Genomic DNA, 17,565 nt, shown 5'->3' with positions numbered 1-17,565 from the left:
AAATTTAATTCTTTTTTTTATTGTTATTTATTTTGTTTTGGATTTTTTTTAATTTGTTTTTTCAATTCCATCTCTCATTATTTAGTTGATTGAAAGTTTAACTTGGTGATTTTTTTGGGTTGTCTTTTTATGGGGTGGTCAAAAGTCAAAACCTTATGAGCCAGGTCACGAGTTTGTAAAATTAGACTGAGTTGACTTTGATCTATTTTTTTGTCATTTTCAAAAATTAATTTGTTTCGACTTCATCCTTCAATATTTTATAGGTTCGAGATTGGCATTCGTGATATTTGTTTTTCAATTTTCTTTTTATGGAGTTGACTCAAGTCTCTTTTTTTTCATTCTTTTTTTATTTTTTTAGTTTTGTTATTCAATATTAAATTGGTTTGATAGTTAAGCTTTTTATTTTTATTCAATTTGTTTTTCATGAGGTTATCCTGATTGTATGACTAGGTTACAGATTTGGCAGCTAACTCGAATAGACTCCAAGTTGTTTTTTTTTCAATTTGTTTTTTAATTTTATCATCTGACATTTGATTTTCTGCTTGAATTGAGTTTCAGATTTTTGTTTATTTTGCTTTATGTATGATTATAGTGTTATTATTTAATTTTTAATTTGGTATCAATTAAGATCATAGAAAATTTTTAAAATATTTTAACTATATTCATAGTATTGCAAAGCATTCATTATTTTGTGGTTGATCATTCTTAATTTTTTTGTTTTACTAATTTTATTTAATATTAATATATTTTTTAATCATGTTATTAAATTAACTAAATTTATTAAATTTGTTGAACTTAAAAGCACCAACATCACATGAATTTTATATATATATTAAAAATTTGACCTAATCTACAGTATTGCTCGGAAAACTCTAATTGTATTATTGGAAAAAGGTGAGTTTGTTTTAGAAAGAGATAGAGACCACATTACTCCTTCAAATTAGTGCACGAATTTAATTAGGCAATGTTAAGAAATAATTTCGAGCAGTAGACATCAATAGAAATTAAGAAATCATTTTCTAATAAAGTTTTCTTTTAGAAAATAAATAACGTTCTTCGATAAAAATCATTGCAAATTCATATATCAAAGGTACAAAACAATATCTGGAATTAAAGAAAATCTTTCCAAATCCTTATTCACCGCTACCTTTTGCATTTATCGCTGATACCTCCAGTAGTAAGAGATTAAAGATTAATACGTGAAGAAAAAAAAAACAGACAAACTTCGTGCATATTTAGGATTATGGTGGAAGAGTGATTTTTAAAAATATTAATTTTTTATTTGATCATAAGTGATTTTTAAAAATTATGAAAATATATTTTTATTTTTTTTAGTTTTTAACATTAATATGTCAAAATTATATATATATATAAAACATTAATTTAATATTTTTTAAAAATAAATAAATTTTTAAAAAGCAACTAAAAACAAAAATTACTCGTAAACAGGTTCTTATGCAGGGCCTTGAACAATTTATTTACACAATTCAGTTGCTAGTATATTACAAGCCATCAAACTCATTTTTTAAAAAAACAAATTAATGTTAAATGACTAAACTTTAAAAAATAATAAAAAAACTATTATATTTTTTAAACTGTTTTAGGAGTTAGTGGAAATCTGTGGTTAGGAGTAGTAAATGTTTTATGAAGGCATGGTATATAGCTGGGTTAGTGGAATTCCGACATTTTTAACACAGTAAAAAAGACTATTATAAAACAAACCATGGGCACGCTCATGAGTTTCTAAAACCTTAGCCAAGAAATCAATTCCTCATTATTTCTTTACAATAAAAATATAGATAGATTGCAGATCCAAGTGCATGCATCTCAATTCTATACTCGATCGACCTTACGTGACACGAATGAAAGAGCTTAATTTCAAAGAAATAATTAATTAGATTGGAAAATAAAACATCATGCCCCTAGCTACTCCTTCAGCAGTGTGGACGTACAAACCCTGCACCTTTTAAGTAAACATTTGTCCTTGATTTCATGGAGCCGGCAAGCATGAGAGGTCGGTTTTTTTAAAAAACAAATTATTAAATTGATTTCTTTAATGTTTTTTTTTTAATTTTAGAAAAAATTATTTTAATGTATTTTAAAATAAAAAATATTTCTAAGAAATATATTATAATACAGTACCGAACATACATTAATCATCCAGCTTTTGAAGAACATGATGAGTCACGACTAGCTACTTCTTAGTTCTTTCAAATAAGCTCCTTCTCCTTTTTTATGAAAGAATATTCAAAACGTTACGTAGAACAAAATGAAAGGGCATGATCAGTTTTTAGGTTAGATAACGACAAAATAATAATAATAATAAATAAATAAATAAAACAGAAGCAGGGAATCCTTTATGCGAGTCTAGATAAAAGAGGCCGGTACGTTTTGGGGCTGGAAGGGTTTCAAAACAGTAGTGGGCCTTATTCTTCTTACTGGAAACTCGTTAAGGGTATGAGTCCATGCAAAGTCTAGATAAAAAAAATTTTGTTGCGAAGGATATTTATTTTAAATATAATTTATTTTAATATTTTTTTAAATATATCAAGAAAAATATTTTTTTTATAAAAATATATCATTTTTCATTTATAGTTCCAAATGAAGCTAATAAAATGAGAAAAAATATATATAATAAAGATAGTGATATTAGAGAGTAATTGTGAGATGATGATAAAATAATTATTATATTAATAATAAGATAGTGGTTGGTGATGGTGGTAATGAGATTAGTGGTTGTCCTAGTTATAAAAAGTTGATAAGGTGGATTGATTCTATAATCTATCAGTGCATGGTATAGCCCAAATTAGGTTTTATTTTAGACTAATTCAGAGGCTAGTCTTCTCAAACCTAAGTGAGACTTAATGGAGTCATCTCAAAGAATTTTTTTAAAAAAATATTATCTAAAACAACATCAGTTTGAAATTAATTTAAATTGTCATAAATTAATCTCATAAATCAGTTACTCAGATTTTGAGTATAGAATGATAAATATGATGGTGGTAGTAGATAGTTGTAAAGGTGATGGGATGATTGAAAATATAATTTTAAAACTTGGTTCAGCTTAGCGGATTGATCTAAGACCCAACCGATCTGAAAATGAAACAAGTTGAATTTAAAAAAAATAGAGAAAAATAAAAACTTAGATGATTCTTTCAAGAACTCAGATTAATCTTATAAAATTAATCAAAATTTCGATTGCAAACCTTGTAAAGTATTTATTATTTGTAATAAAAACGTTGTAATTTTATTTTATAAAATAAATTAAAATTAAAAAACGACCTGGAATGACCTTGACCCAATTAGAACACATGACTTGAGTGGGCCAGGTTTAAAAACCACTTCTAGCATGGAATTTTTTAAACATCTTAATGAGAATTTCCTGCCAGAAGTCTTTCTTGGTGTTACGCCCTAATTTACCCCATGAAAGCAACCAATCCCTGGCCATTGAATTTTAGAAATGAAGAAATAGAGGTCAAAGAAACGGACACATCAGAAGTTTCAGTGCATTGCTAAAAAGGTACTTCGTGTCCCACACGCAATTCCCTTGAAAGTAATTAAATTCCCACGAAATTTCTTTAGTTTCTTTTCAATTTCGTCTTAGTTTTATATGTTTGGATCAACATTGATTGGAATAGATTCTCCTAAAAACACTCGTGTAAAAGTTATTTCCTTAATAAGATCTTTGAAACAAAAATAATTTCATTTAATGGGAAATTTTTGACGAACACTTACTGGCAATATTTATAAAATTTTGACAAACTACATCTGATCATTTCATTAGTAATTTTGAGCATGGTGTTTTTATAAAATATTTATTTTTATAACTTTAAATATATTATAATTATAATTTTTTTATATTAGTACATCATAACCATTGAAAATATTTTAAAAATATTAATTTCATATTTTTTAAGATAAAAATAGTCTTAAAAGAGGTTTGAAGTAAACACACTATTCATCTTAAATTGGGATAAAAGAATGCTATATTTTCTTATAATCTGATTTTCTAAATAAAATTCTTTTACAAATACAATATAGTATATAAATAAAAATTATAGTTTTATTTTTAAAAAAATACAGTTGAAAATACTTAATTAGTATCATTTTATCTCTCAGTTAACAATTAAAGTATTCTCATACTAGCATTTATACACTAAGTCTAAATTTATTGGAAAATGGTTTTTTGAAAATTATTTTCTAAATTTTTTTTGTGTTTATTTGTCATTAAAAAAATCAGTTAATAAAAAACACTTTTCAGTCAAAAAAAAATTTAACTTGATTTCTAGAAAAAAAAAAAATTTATTTTTGGGGGACAATACTTTCTAAAAGTTATGAAAAATTTAGAAATGTCATGTTATTTGCTGATTATATCAAATTTGGTCCTCAAACTTTTGATTGTTATATATTTTTTCTTGAATCTTTTTTTTTTTCAATTTCATCATTTAGAATTTGATTTTTATATCAATTTTGGTCCTTATTTTTATGATTATTATTTGATTTTTTCTTATCATTTTCTTAATTAAAATTTTTATCTATAGATTTGATCATGTTCTTTTAATTATTATTTATTTTATTTGAAATAATTTATAAAATTATATATTTTTTAATTTCATCATCTTTCAACTTTTTTATCTGTTAGATTTGATCTCTGTTATTTTGATTATTATTTATTTTATTTGAGATAATTTATGAAATTAGATTTTTTTACAATCTTATTTTCATTCAACTTTTTAATTTGTAAGTTTTGTTCCTTATTATTTTAATAAACTTGAAAAAAAATTAACAATTTATTTTTCAGCTCATTTTTCACGACATAGTCAAACACTGAAAAATATTTTTTAATTTATTTTCTATGATATTACTAAATATTAGAAAATAATTTACATTTCAGAAATTTATTTTTCAAAAAATTTAATTTTAAAAAAAGTTATTTTTCAGCAAACTAAGTTAGTAATCTATTTTTAAATAGTTATTTTCATGTAAAAAAGTTTCTCCAGCCTTCTATAAAATTTGAATCCCACCTGTTAATGCTGTGATTTAGTTACAAACGCATTTATTACCATGGCTAACCTTTGAATAGTTTATTACTATTAAGTATATAAATATTATATATTTTCTCTTAAAGAAGAAAGGTGATTGACGTTAGTCACTAGTAATTAATTGTAAATACAACTACATTTTCTGGTTAGCTGAACCAGGACATAGTAGTAGAGCTTGAAAGTGATTGGTTACAACTTACAACTAGTTGCCAAATTCCTATACCTAGATATAGCAGTACTGATAACGCAGCCTTACATCAATTCTCTATGACTATCACTCATATATACCTTCTCTTCTCTTCTCTTCTCTTTTTCAAAATTCCCAACCAAATTCTCCTCACCTATCTCACCCCAGTTTTTTCCAAATTCCCATTTTGATGCTGTGGCTGCCGGCAATATTGGAATGAAGCATTATTGTATGATGAAGAGTTTGATGTTCAGGTGTTTTAGTTTGAGATCAATAATCTTTCTTGTTTTCTTGACCATGTTGCTTGTGGTGCTGCCGCTGCTGTTGCCACCATTGCCACCACCTCCATCGGCACTCATGTTTGTACCAGTTTTGATCATGTCCTTTCTTGTTCTGCTGGCCTTCTCTTCATCTCAAATCCCTCATAGTGCATTATCTTCTACCTAACAAGGTACTTTCGACCGATGTCCTTGGGTTTATAAGATCACCAGCTTGCTAAGAACACCTTGTATGAGATCAAGTTTGTGAGATTGAACCAAGGCATCGAAGTCTCTCTACTGGTGTCTCGTCTACGTACATGGAAGAGATCGAAATTAAGGTACTTCGATCCATGTAGAAAATGCAACAAGATATGGATCATGATTTTACAAGGGTGTTCTTGATTTGTTTGAAATCCATTAATTATTCCTTGTGTATGAAGCGAATTGTTTAATCTTGTTATATAGTTCACTAATAGTAATTACAACGAAGAGAATCATATGTACTTGGGAAAGCACATTCGATTATGGCTCAAAAGACTTATGCCCCGATGTTTGAGTGATTAATTCGGCCATGGCTTAGAGGTCCGAATTGGTATGCTTTACATCTTCATGGATTTATATTTTTTCCGACAATAAAAATAGGGTATTTTTTAGCCATTCATGTGTTAACAAAGAACAGTCTTTTTTTTTCCAAATGATTTTGAAGATTTGTTCTTTAATCAAGAAGAAAACATATTTTTTAAAGCATAAAATCCATCTCTTAAAATAAATTTCAATTTCTTTAAATACATTGAAAGCGCCTATATAAAGAAAAAAACTAATTAGTCGGGACATTTTACCGGGTTATGAAATTAGGGAGTGTGATTGTCAGAAATGAGTGTCTCTCCTTTTTTTCTCCTTTCGGTAGAGTTTCGAGCATTTTCTTTTGTACAAGGCTACGGAATTGTGTTGAAAGGCATTACAATTTTGTAACGTTACGCCTTCGAGCACGTTTTCACCGATTTAAGCCACACATGAAAAACAATTCATTTGAAGCTGTCGGATACATATGGGGACGAATCTCATGTCAAGGAACGCCATTCAAGAACTACGTACACTCAATGATTTCTAAGATTGTCTGCAATCTCTTGAAATCAGTAAGAGTTTGTTACTGAATTTGAAATAAAATCATGATCTTTACGTAAAGGTTTCGTTCTTGAAGTTACTGCGTAATAGGATCTGTTATTTTTCCAGTATCGAAAGGTAAAGTCACGATAACTTGAAGCTATGTGTGGGCACCATTCTTTTCGGTCATGAGAGAAACTAGACTTTACTCGAATGACACGCGTTTTTCTGTCTTGCCTATATATATATATATATATATATTTTAAATAGCACTCGTAAAAAAAAAAAATTGATAAACTAACATAAAAAAAAACATTTGAAAAAAATGGTATAGTCGAAGGGTTTGCGCCGCCGAAAACAACACAATCTGTTGGATTTTATTTCTAAAAGAAAAAGGTTGTGTTATTCGAAACCACTCAACTTATTAATTATTTTTTCTACCTAACTTTGTATTGCATCTATTAGATCAATAAATAGTTAAAAAGTTGTTTTTTTATTTCATTATTAAATTAAAAATATTTTAAAAAATGTCATAATTTTTTTATTTATTTCTCTACATTTTAAATCTATAACTTTGAAATTTAAGAATCATAATTTTTATTCACAGTCACAAACTCCAAACCCTAAATGAATTTCAACCCCAAGCTCCGAAGTTAAAACCAAGACTGGGGATGGTTTAGATGCGAAGTTCGCGCTATTGGGAATAGCTCAATTACCAGGTTGCGCTGTTCTGAACAGTGATTTCTTCGCAAGTTGTTTGTTTAAGGTGGTTTGTCTGACCAAGAAAGAAAGTCCGAGAGGAATTTGTATATTTTGCCAGTAGATCTGATTTTGTGACCAACCTTTGTATTTTTTAAGAATAAATTGTTGATATGTGTTATTTTCAATATTACAACCCTTTTTACTATGATATTTCTCAAGAAAAAAAAAGTTTGATTTGTCAAATATTTTTTTGACATGTGCTATTTTTTAAATAAAAAACTCTGCCGACTACAGTAATTATGCTGCGAAAAGACTGTCAATCACTGACTTCACAGACAAAGTTTGATCGGACGTTTATGTACATTAGGTTCTTTGAACCTTAATTTCTATGCCTCAAGTTGAAGTTGAAGGGGGTGCTGATATTCAACAATGCAGTACATCCTCGTTTCTAGATTTTGAGACTTTTTATTAACAAAATAACAAAAATGTTGTATAAATTATAAATAGCCTGTTATTGCCGTGTAGCAGCGGTTTTTTTATTCAGGTTATTTTTTAATTTTTTTATAATTATAAATTAATATTAAAAATAAATTTTAAAAAATAAAAAAATATATTACTTTAAAATATTTTCAAGAATTGTTTTTTAAAATAACGTTATTATTAGAATATCAAACACTTTCAAATTTTATTTTAAAGATGGTATAAAAGTTGCTGAATTAAAAAAAAAACATCCATGATTGAGCTTTTCCAAACGGGAGATGAATATTATTAGAATCAAATTTTGAAATATTTTTTATGGTGGAAAATAGAAATCGAACCAAAAACTGCTGAAAGAGAAACCACCTGAAACGCATGTTATGGTTTTGGATTTTGAGATGAGCTAAATTTACCAGGTGAAGGGTGTGTTTTTAAAAATTTTAATTTTTTTTTTGTTTAAAATAATTTTTGTTATATTTTTTTAAATAAAAATTTTATTTTAATAAATTTTTAATCAAAAAACACTTTAAACTCTCACTATCATAATCATAAACATATTCAAACTGTTTGACCCATGACCTCTTGAACAGTTAAGCCAAATGTTTTTCACTTTTTATTTTTTTATTTATTTTATTGCTAGAGAAAACAATGACATCATAAATAAGCACTATGATATATACCTTAGAAGAATAAAAAAAATACATACACCTAAAATTTGACTAATTATATAAATAGGTTGAACCTGTCATTTGTATTTTTGATTTTTTTTAAATAAAAAAAATTCAAAATCACTTTAAAAAATAGAAGTTAAGTCAAACTAACACTAAATACTTTTTACATTTATAACCATCACCATACCTAACGGCTCCAAAAAAACCAAAGAACGAAAGGAAAACCAACAGATATTGGCTCAACACAGCTTATTAATGAGGCTCTGCCCATCGTATATTAATGAACAATAAATTCCAAAGAGATATATTAACTACGTTGTCTTGTAAATTTCCTGCAGTAATCAAGTTGAATTATATAGGCTGGTAAATTGAGGATTGTTTTGGGGATTGCCGCTGCTTGTATGCATAGTTAATCCGGCCACAGACACCGGTCACAGATAATGCATCATCTTAAATCTATTTTAAAATGATATTATTTCAGTTTTTTTAATAAGATAATATTATTAAAAAAAATCAGAAAAAATCCTTGAAGTTGACGTGATTAGTCTCATTTAAGTTTAATTGAATCATAGGTTAACGTTAACGTGCTGCGTCACCCAAATTTAATTAGGTAAACTCTTAACCTACTTCGAAAAAACAAACAATGCCCATGTTAGATTTTTAAGTCAGCAATGGTTATCGGATTCAGCAATCAAATTATACCGGTTTGATAAATATGTTTAAATTGTATTTGAGTTTTATTTGGGAAAAGTGAGGAAGTTTTATTTAAGAGTATAATTAACTGTTATTTTTTAAAATATTTTTTATTTATTAAAATATTAAAAATAATTTTTTTTATTTTAAGAATTATTTTTAACATCAATACATCAATATAATTTAAAAATATATAATATTAATTATAAACAAAATAATAAATAAATTTTTATAAAACACTGTTTGGATCGCGTTTTCACAACATCTAACTAAAAAAGTGGAAATATTAGATAATTTGAAAAGAAAATAATGTTTTGCAGTATGATAATTATTATGTCCTGAATATGTTTCCTACACAATACCATCAATTAATCCATCAAATACTTAATTTGGATCAATAATTAGACCCTTAATTGGAAGAAACATTTACACCTATCAAGCATTTTTTTTACATTGTTCAGTAAAAAATATAAATGTAAATTAAGGAATTTTAGCAATTAATAAGCTGTAAATCAGCTGATATTAGAATTTCTCCTTCTTTCATAAATTTCAAATTCGAACCTCTCCCTTTTAATAAATAAAATTATTATCCTTGATATGTTTTTAAAGTAATGTTAAATATTAAAAAATATAACTATAAAAACCTCTAGGAATACATAAAGATGTTGAATTAGTCCCTTTTTAAGATAGTATTTTAACGACCTCTGTATATATTTTTTGACGTTTTTTTATAATTATATTTTCTAATATTTAGCATTATTCATTGTTTTTTATACTTGAATTCAAACAAGTTTTTCTTGTAGTTGGAGCATTTGCAAGTCTTGAGAATAAATTCCTTCTTGATTTTGAGTAGATTGTCCATACCAAAACCGATAATAAAAGAAAAACAAATGCCACTCACGGCAAAAGCTCTCTTAATTCTTTCACGTTTGCTGTGCTTTTATGTTTTTGCTTGCCAAGCATATAGACAAGCATTAAATAACAGGTAGAATCATAATTTCAAAGGGTAAGAGGGGGACAATATTTACTTTAGTCTTCCATGTCACACCAAGCATTAATCATTACTTTCAACCAAAGTTATTAATTCCGATCGGCCCATGACTTTGTATAGAAACTCGGGGTAAATTTATCAGAATATATTCAAGATATTTTAATGTTTTTTTAAATAAAAATATATTATTTAAAAAATATAAAAGTTCAAATTAAAGTATAAAATTATCCAAGTTAACTAAGTTTTGTTTGTATTTGATATTATAGTCACATGTTTTTAAAAAATATTTTTTGCTTAAAGATATATTTTTTAATTTTTTAATTTTTTATATTAATACAATAAAATTATTTAAAAATATAAAAAAATATTTTTAAAACAGCAATTAGCTAGTGATGTACTAGTCCTAACCCGGACCGACGCATGAACATGGAGCTCCCATATGTAGAAACCGTTTGGGAACGCGGTGTAAACCGCGTTCCCAAAAAATTAAAATTTTTTTTGCTAAAATTTAATATATTTTGTATGTTTTGGATCGTTTTGATGTGCTGATGTCAAAAATAATTTTTTAAAAATAAAAAAACATCATTGACATGCATTTCGACACGAAAAGTTATTTAAAAAGCAACCACAATCACACTATCAACCACTCTCGTAGTGTCGTGTGTGCATAAAAATCATCAAGTGGAAACTTCAAGGAACAGAAAAGGGTAAGTATGGTTATTTCCACACGCAAAGGTAAATTTCCACCTTCGAATTAATATTAATATGCATTTTTTTGTTTCATGATAACAAGGTACAAAGTAACTTTCACGTTAAAATGCATGGAAAAATGATTTATACGCCTAAGAAAATTCAATTGTCTACTCCTTACTCATGGAAGTGTATCTATGAGATACAAATCCAATAATGGGTGTGAGAGAAAATACATGCATCTAGAGCACTTCGTTGCAAATAGCAGTAATTAATGATTTCGTGCAAAAAAAAATTCAAATGAAAATACGACTCTCTAATTACCCGAAAACGCCATCACCAGCTGCTGACTTTTTAAAGATTAGTGTTTTTTTTTTTGTCTCACACTCTTTTTAAAGGATAAGATTAGTTTTGCTTTTTAATAAGTATATTTTTTGAAGATTGAATTTGTGTTATTGTCATTATAGAGATATAATAATGTTTTAATTGTTAAACCAATACTTTGTTGGTTTTAAAAATTAGTATCTGCGTTTAAACAAAAAATATTTTTGAAAAAAATTAATTTTTTTGTTTTTTTAATTAATATATTTTTTTGTTTTTATATTATTTTAATTAATATGCTGATATTAAAAATAATTTTTTAAAAATATTATTTTAATATATTAAAAAAAAACAATTTAAAAAACAATTACTATTATAATTCTAAACACCACTAAAATGATAAGAATTCGTTTTGGGACGCCTTTCCCTCAACGTGAAACTAAAATGAGAGAAAAAGAAGAAGAAATGTGAAGACATTTAAAGAGTTAACCATTTTGGTACTTTGAATTTACTCAAATTATATTTTACAGCAAGAAGGTCGAAACTTGGGCAAAGTGCCAACAGAGGTTGTCAAGTACTGAGGTGGGCCTTGTACTCGTGGCAGTTTTATTTGCGGGAAATGAAACATGTTTAGGGATTAAATTGAAAAATGTATTAAATAAAATTAAAATAAAATAAACACTAATAAATATTTTTTTCCCAATAAAAAAATATCTGCTTATAAATAACTATCGAAAAAAATTCAAATTCAAAATTCAAAAGCTTTAGTCAGGTAAGCTAGACTGCATGTCACTACGGTGCAGCCACCTACCGGCTAGCCATGCTCTGTACGTACTATGTCCACAGCTACCAAATGTTCATCTCCCGGATTAATGACATTATGGCCGAGCTCTGTACGTACTATGTACATAGCTACCAAGTGTTCATCTCCCGGATTAATGACATTATGGCCGAGAAGATCCTTGTAGTTTCGATTTCTATCATATTGAACCTTGTTGTTCTAAAAATGCAAATTGGGTCCCTAATATTTTAGATTCGCGACAAATCAACCCTTTTCACATAATGACTACAACACAAAAATCACTAATTAATTATAACTATTTGTTATGTAAACATCATGTGAGCCAAAACACACCTAAATCTTAATAATAAGTGTTCAACTACGACGAGTGCTTCCAAAAAATAACCTGTCAAGAAGTTATTTCACACTTGCAAATTACAAGCAAAGACCAGTCCTCGCAAGCAAAACTTCAAAATCGCCATAAAGCAAAAACAAGTACCACACGGATGTCATTCTTCGCTCAACTTTTACTCCCGCTGCCAACCAAGTTTTTCTATCAAGTCTTTATATATCATTATCGCTAAGCCTAACTTAGTTCGGGTTTTTAAAGAGCCGAGCAAGACATTCATCTATTCATTATTTTTATATATATATATTATTAGATTATTTTGATTATGCAGGTATTAAAAATAAAATTTAAAAAATAAAAAAATATTATTATAATACATTTATAAATAAAAAAATATTTTAAAAAACAATTATTATCACGCTATTAAACATTTCTACTTACTATATCTTGTTATCCACTAATAAAACCATTTTAATTTACATGAATGATCTACATAAAATAATAATTTGGTAGATATGCACATTGGGTTGGCTAATTAATTATACCACCAAACTTGAAGGCGAGGATCTAGGTGAAACCATCCCCAACAAACACTACCAATAAAAGATTGTTTGACAAAACCAAAACAACTATACAATATTGATATGTATATATATAAAGAAGAAGAATTTTGATTCAAGTGGAAGAAAGGGAAAGAGAAAATTCAAGTACGGAACTGGGAGAAGGAGATTTCTTTCCTTTCCTTTTGTTTATTTTGTGAGATGACAGTCATGCATGGACGCACAGGCAGACAAGATGACAGGATACTTAATTCCTTTGCAGTATTTGAAACTTAAGAAAGGCAGCAGATTAGAAGGAAGAGGTTGGGTCTAATATTTTCATTGATGTGGGCGACAGGTGTATACAGACAGGGGAGATGCATTTGTATCTAGGCTAACTTCTTTTATTAATTGTACTGTGTCTCTTGCTGGTGGTTTACGGCTAAAACAAGATAATTTGCCTTCTTAATTTATTAGATGCCATCCTTTCCGCTGCTAAGTTCAACTGTACTTTTAAAGATTATTTTGAAAAAAATTAGATTCAAATTAAATTTTTATTTTGTTTTTAAATTGTTTATGGTGCTGGTATTTTGTAATGTCAATAGACAATAATACAGTACAATATATATAAACAGTACCTTTTTAATTATTGTCTTTGTGAAATAAACTTAAATTTTGAGTTTGACAGCAATTATTTTGAGATAGAAAGGTTTTCGAGATCTCAACCTTTTGGTGTCAATTCTCAGCATGACCATTCACATCATATATAGTTCTGGGGATGAATAAACAATAAAATAAGAAAAGACAATACAAAAAGAATTATATATAAAATCTTGATCAAGGTATAGAGTCTGATATTCTTTCTTCATGTGTTTTGATTTATATTTAATAAGATCTTGATCAAGCAAACTGTCTGCTTTGATTATTTAATACCCAGTTCAAATTACAGGCAATTTTAAATTATTAATTAGTCCAATTGCTCCATACCATGTGACAATATTCACTATTAAATTATTATAATGTAGAATGACCACATGATATTTAGTCGAAGACACAAGTTTCAGTATTTTGTGTCCAAATTTAGCTTTCTCCACTCCATGTAGCAAAGTTATTAAATCTAATTTAGGCTGGACTTAGTTGCAAAACCCGTTGGAAGGTGTACTGTTAATAATACTTTTCTTTTAAAATAAATGAAATATATCATTTAGTTTTTAAAAAGTTGAGTTGGGTTACGAGTTAACTTTATCATGTTTATAAAATTAACTTTGAGTTAACTTTATTAACATTCTAGGTCTCGCTATATATATATAATAAATCTAATTAGCTCTCCATTCTATAGCAAAGTTATTAAATCTAATTTAGGCTGGAGGGTGTTAATAATATGTATATATTTTTTTTAAAATAAAATAATATTATTTTGAATTTTAAAAAGTTAAGGTGAGCTTTAACTGAATTACATATTAACCTGTCATGTCTATAAAATTAACTTTAAGTTTATTAGTCACAAAAAAAAAAAGTGAAATCACGGATTAACACCACCAGGCTAGTTGGGTGTAGGGATTGTTTGGCAACGAGATCCAATCTGAGTTTTAAAAACTTTCAAATTTTCTTTATTTTAAATTAATAATTTTTAGTGTTTTTAGATCGTTTTGATACGCGCTAATATCAAAAATAATTTTTTTAAAATGAAAAAAAATATTATTTTGATGTATTTCTGAATGAAAAACATTTTGAGAAGCAACCGTAACCATATTTTTAAACACACATTAAAATACGGCTGCTCTAATATATATATATATATAAACTGACTGGGATTAGTCTTAGATCTCCAATAGTTTTCGTGTCGTTACTAATTACCAAACAAACTAATCAAACCAAATAAAATAATACAGCGGGGGGATTGAGTCATCGGCAAGTCCAAACAGGTCACAGGATTTTCTCTGCTCATATCCGTTGCAAAGCCGCCCATCTTTCTAAATATTTAAGCAGCCGAGGAGGGGAAAGACAACTTATCAAACAAAATCTCTTCAAATCTGGAAAACTTTATGACCACTTTGATCACTATTTAGCATCCTTTCGTTTACTCCCAACAGGAAATCAACAAAGTCTAGGCTTTGGCTTGTTGAAGCCACTAAAAAAGACAAACTTTAGCTTAGCCTAATCGAGCAAGCTAGCTAGTAGATGCCCCCTCATCCCCTCTTTCTTAAAAAGGTCTCGCCAAAAATCATTTTCAAGAATCAAATCACCTACAGAACTAATTATGAATCTAAGATCTCATACTTTTTATTCTTTCTTTCTTTTTCAATAATCAATAATTTTATTAATAGAAATTAAGCCTTGTGGCATTTTTGCGGCAATATTTTATTATTTATTCTTTCACAAATCACTATTAATTAAAATAATTTTTTTAAAAAATTTAAATTTGATTTTTAAGCCTTTTCTTTACCAAGTTGAGCTCAAATTAAGTTGTTTTTTTTTTTTTTTTAGGAAAAGTTGGATTAAAAGACGAAGGAATAAAATACAAAGGGTTGGTAAAATAGTTGGCTCTGTAAAATTTCGATTGAAAATTTCATTTTAGTTCCTATCTTTTTAGTTATTATGTAACCAATCCTTTTAGTTTTTCAAAATTCAATTTTAGTGTTAAATTTCATTTCCTTTATTTTTCAATTTATTTTTTTTGGTTAGAAGAGAGAGGGGGGGCTCACCGAATACAACGTAGAGAGAGAAACTTATCTTTGTCGAAGATTTCGACTACAAAAATAATAAATTTTTGTGTCAATAAGTTCCATTTCATGAGGGAAGTTTGACCTAAGTGTTTTTTTTCTCATTGCATGAGGAGGTAGATCTAACATGGAGAATAATTTTGACTTCATGTTGATTTTGGTTTTTTTAGCTATTTTTTGTGACAATGAATAAGTTTATCAAGATGTTTATGATGTTTTTCTAAGTGTTTTGGATAACAAAATAGGTTAAAAATAAGTTTTTAATAAAAAAAAATGAGCCCCTGATTTCTTGGCGACCTTTGGTCGTCGGAATATGTTAAAAGTAAATGACACATCATCTGCTATTACGAATGGCGTGTTGTTTGCTGTCTTTTTAAAAAAAATCAAAAGAAATAAGGATCATTCGCCTTTTTAAGAAATAAAAATAATAAGACAGGCCTAGTTGTATGAGTTAGGCTGTTTTATTTAATTTCTAGGCTCATGTGATTAGGCTCCTTTTTTGTGCTATTTTATGTTTGGTTTTAAAAAATTGATAAAACAAATCATTAAACCAAATTGAGTTTTTTTATTCATATAGCAAGTTTAACGGGTTAATCCACAATATTTGAGCTATTATTATTATTATTTTTTAATGCCTTTTGGCCCTTTAATTTAATAAAAAATACAATTTCACCTTTTATTATCAATGATTTTTTTTTTATTTAAATTAAATCTAAAAGAATGTGATTTCAACATTTGTTGTCCATGATCTACTTTGCTATCTCATCCCCACATGCTTATCATAATTTTTTTACTTTTAAAAAAATATGTTGTTTCATACAAAAAGAAATTATGTGTTTTATTATTATATACTTAAATGAAAATTAATCTTTGTGATAAAAAAATTATTGAATTCGATAATGTGCATGACTTGCATGGTTGGCTTAAGTCTATTTTATTTGTTTAATCAAATGTTTTTTTACTGATTTTGTTCTTCAACATTTAGTTAATCCGGGATTGACTTTCTAATTTGTTTATTTTCAAGATTATCCTTATCAATTTCACTAATTAACATAAATTAATCCAGGTAGATCAAATATTTTTCATCTCAATATTAAATTAAAATATTGTTGAATTCATGGTTAATATCTTTTTCTGTTTTTTAGAAGATATAATATCAATACCTGATTATTATTTTTATGCTTTAAATTTTTTTTACTCTGATTTACGGCATAGACAATGGACTCGTATTCAACTAGTCGTTATGGCTAAGTATAGCAGGAATCCATTCGTATCTTAATGGTGTTTAAAATATTATAAAAATCTTTAAATATAATTTAAAACAACTCAAACATATTTGCAGAATCCTTTATAAATCACTTAGAATATTACACTATATTTGTTTGATACTAAAATAATTGTGGAATGAATCATAAAAAAAAATGTAATTTTAAAATATCAATAATTTTAGACAAATATGTCATTTTAAAAAACTACATAGTTAATTAACATAACACTCCCTACATTTAAGAAAAATGTTGTTAGAAATTATATAATGCCAGCCTAGTTGTCTACACCCATATTGTGAGGTGGTTTTTTTTTTACCATCCATTTATTTATAAATTTAATTTAATTATAACAATATTTTGTTTCATAATATATATATATATTATATGCTAATTAACATAATTTCTCTTATCACTTATCCTAATTAATGTAATTAATTTCATCTATATTTTTTGGGGACGTTTAGACCCATTATCAAACCAAAAAAAAAATTGTATTATTGCTTTTGATGATGGTGGTGGTGTGTATGTGTCCCTGAGTATAAGAAAAATAGTATTGGGTCCAATATAAATGAAAAATAATTTACTAAAGTATCAGTACATTAACATTCAACTTCTAAACTTCCTCTAACTTATTTATAATATAATTTTTTTATTTATTTATATTAAATCTGTTTTACTTCATCGCACCTCTTCTATCTAATTAAGTATCTACACAGTTTTCTATCAACTAAATTAAATAAAAAAAATCAACATCCTTGTAAAAAAAC

The sequence above is a fragment of the Populus trichocarpa genome, chromosome 16 (assembly GCF_000002775.5).
Source record: "Populus trichocarpa isolate Nisqually-1 chromosome 16, P.trichocarpa_v4.1, whole genome shotgun sequence".
In the NCBI taxonomy this organism is placed as follows: Eukaryota; Viridiplantae; Streptophyta; class Magnoliopsida; order Malpighiales; family Salicaceae; genus Populus; species Populus trichocarpa.
This window is presented reverse-complemented; position numbering follows the sequence as displayed.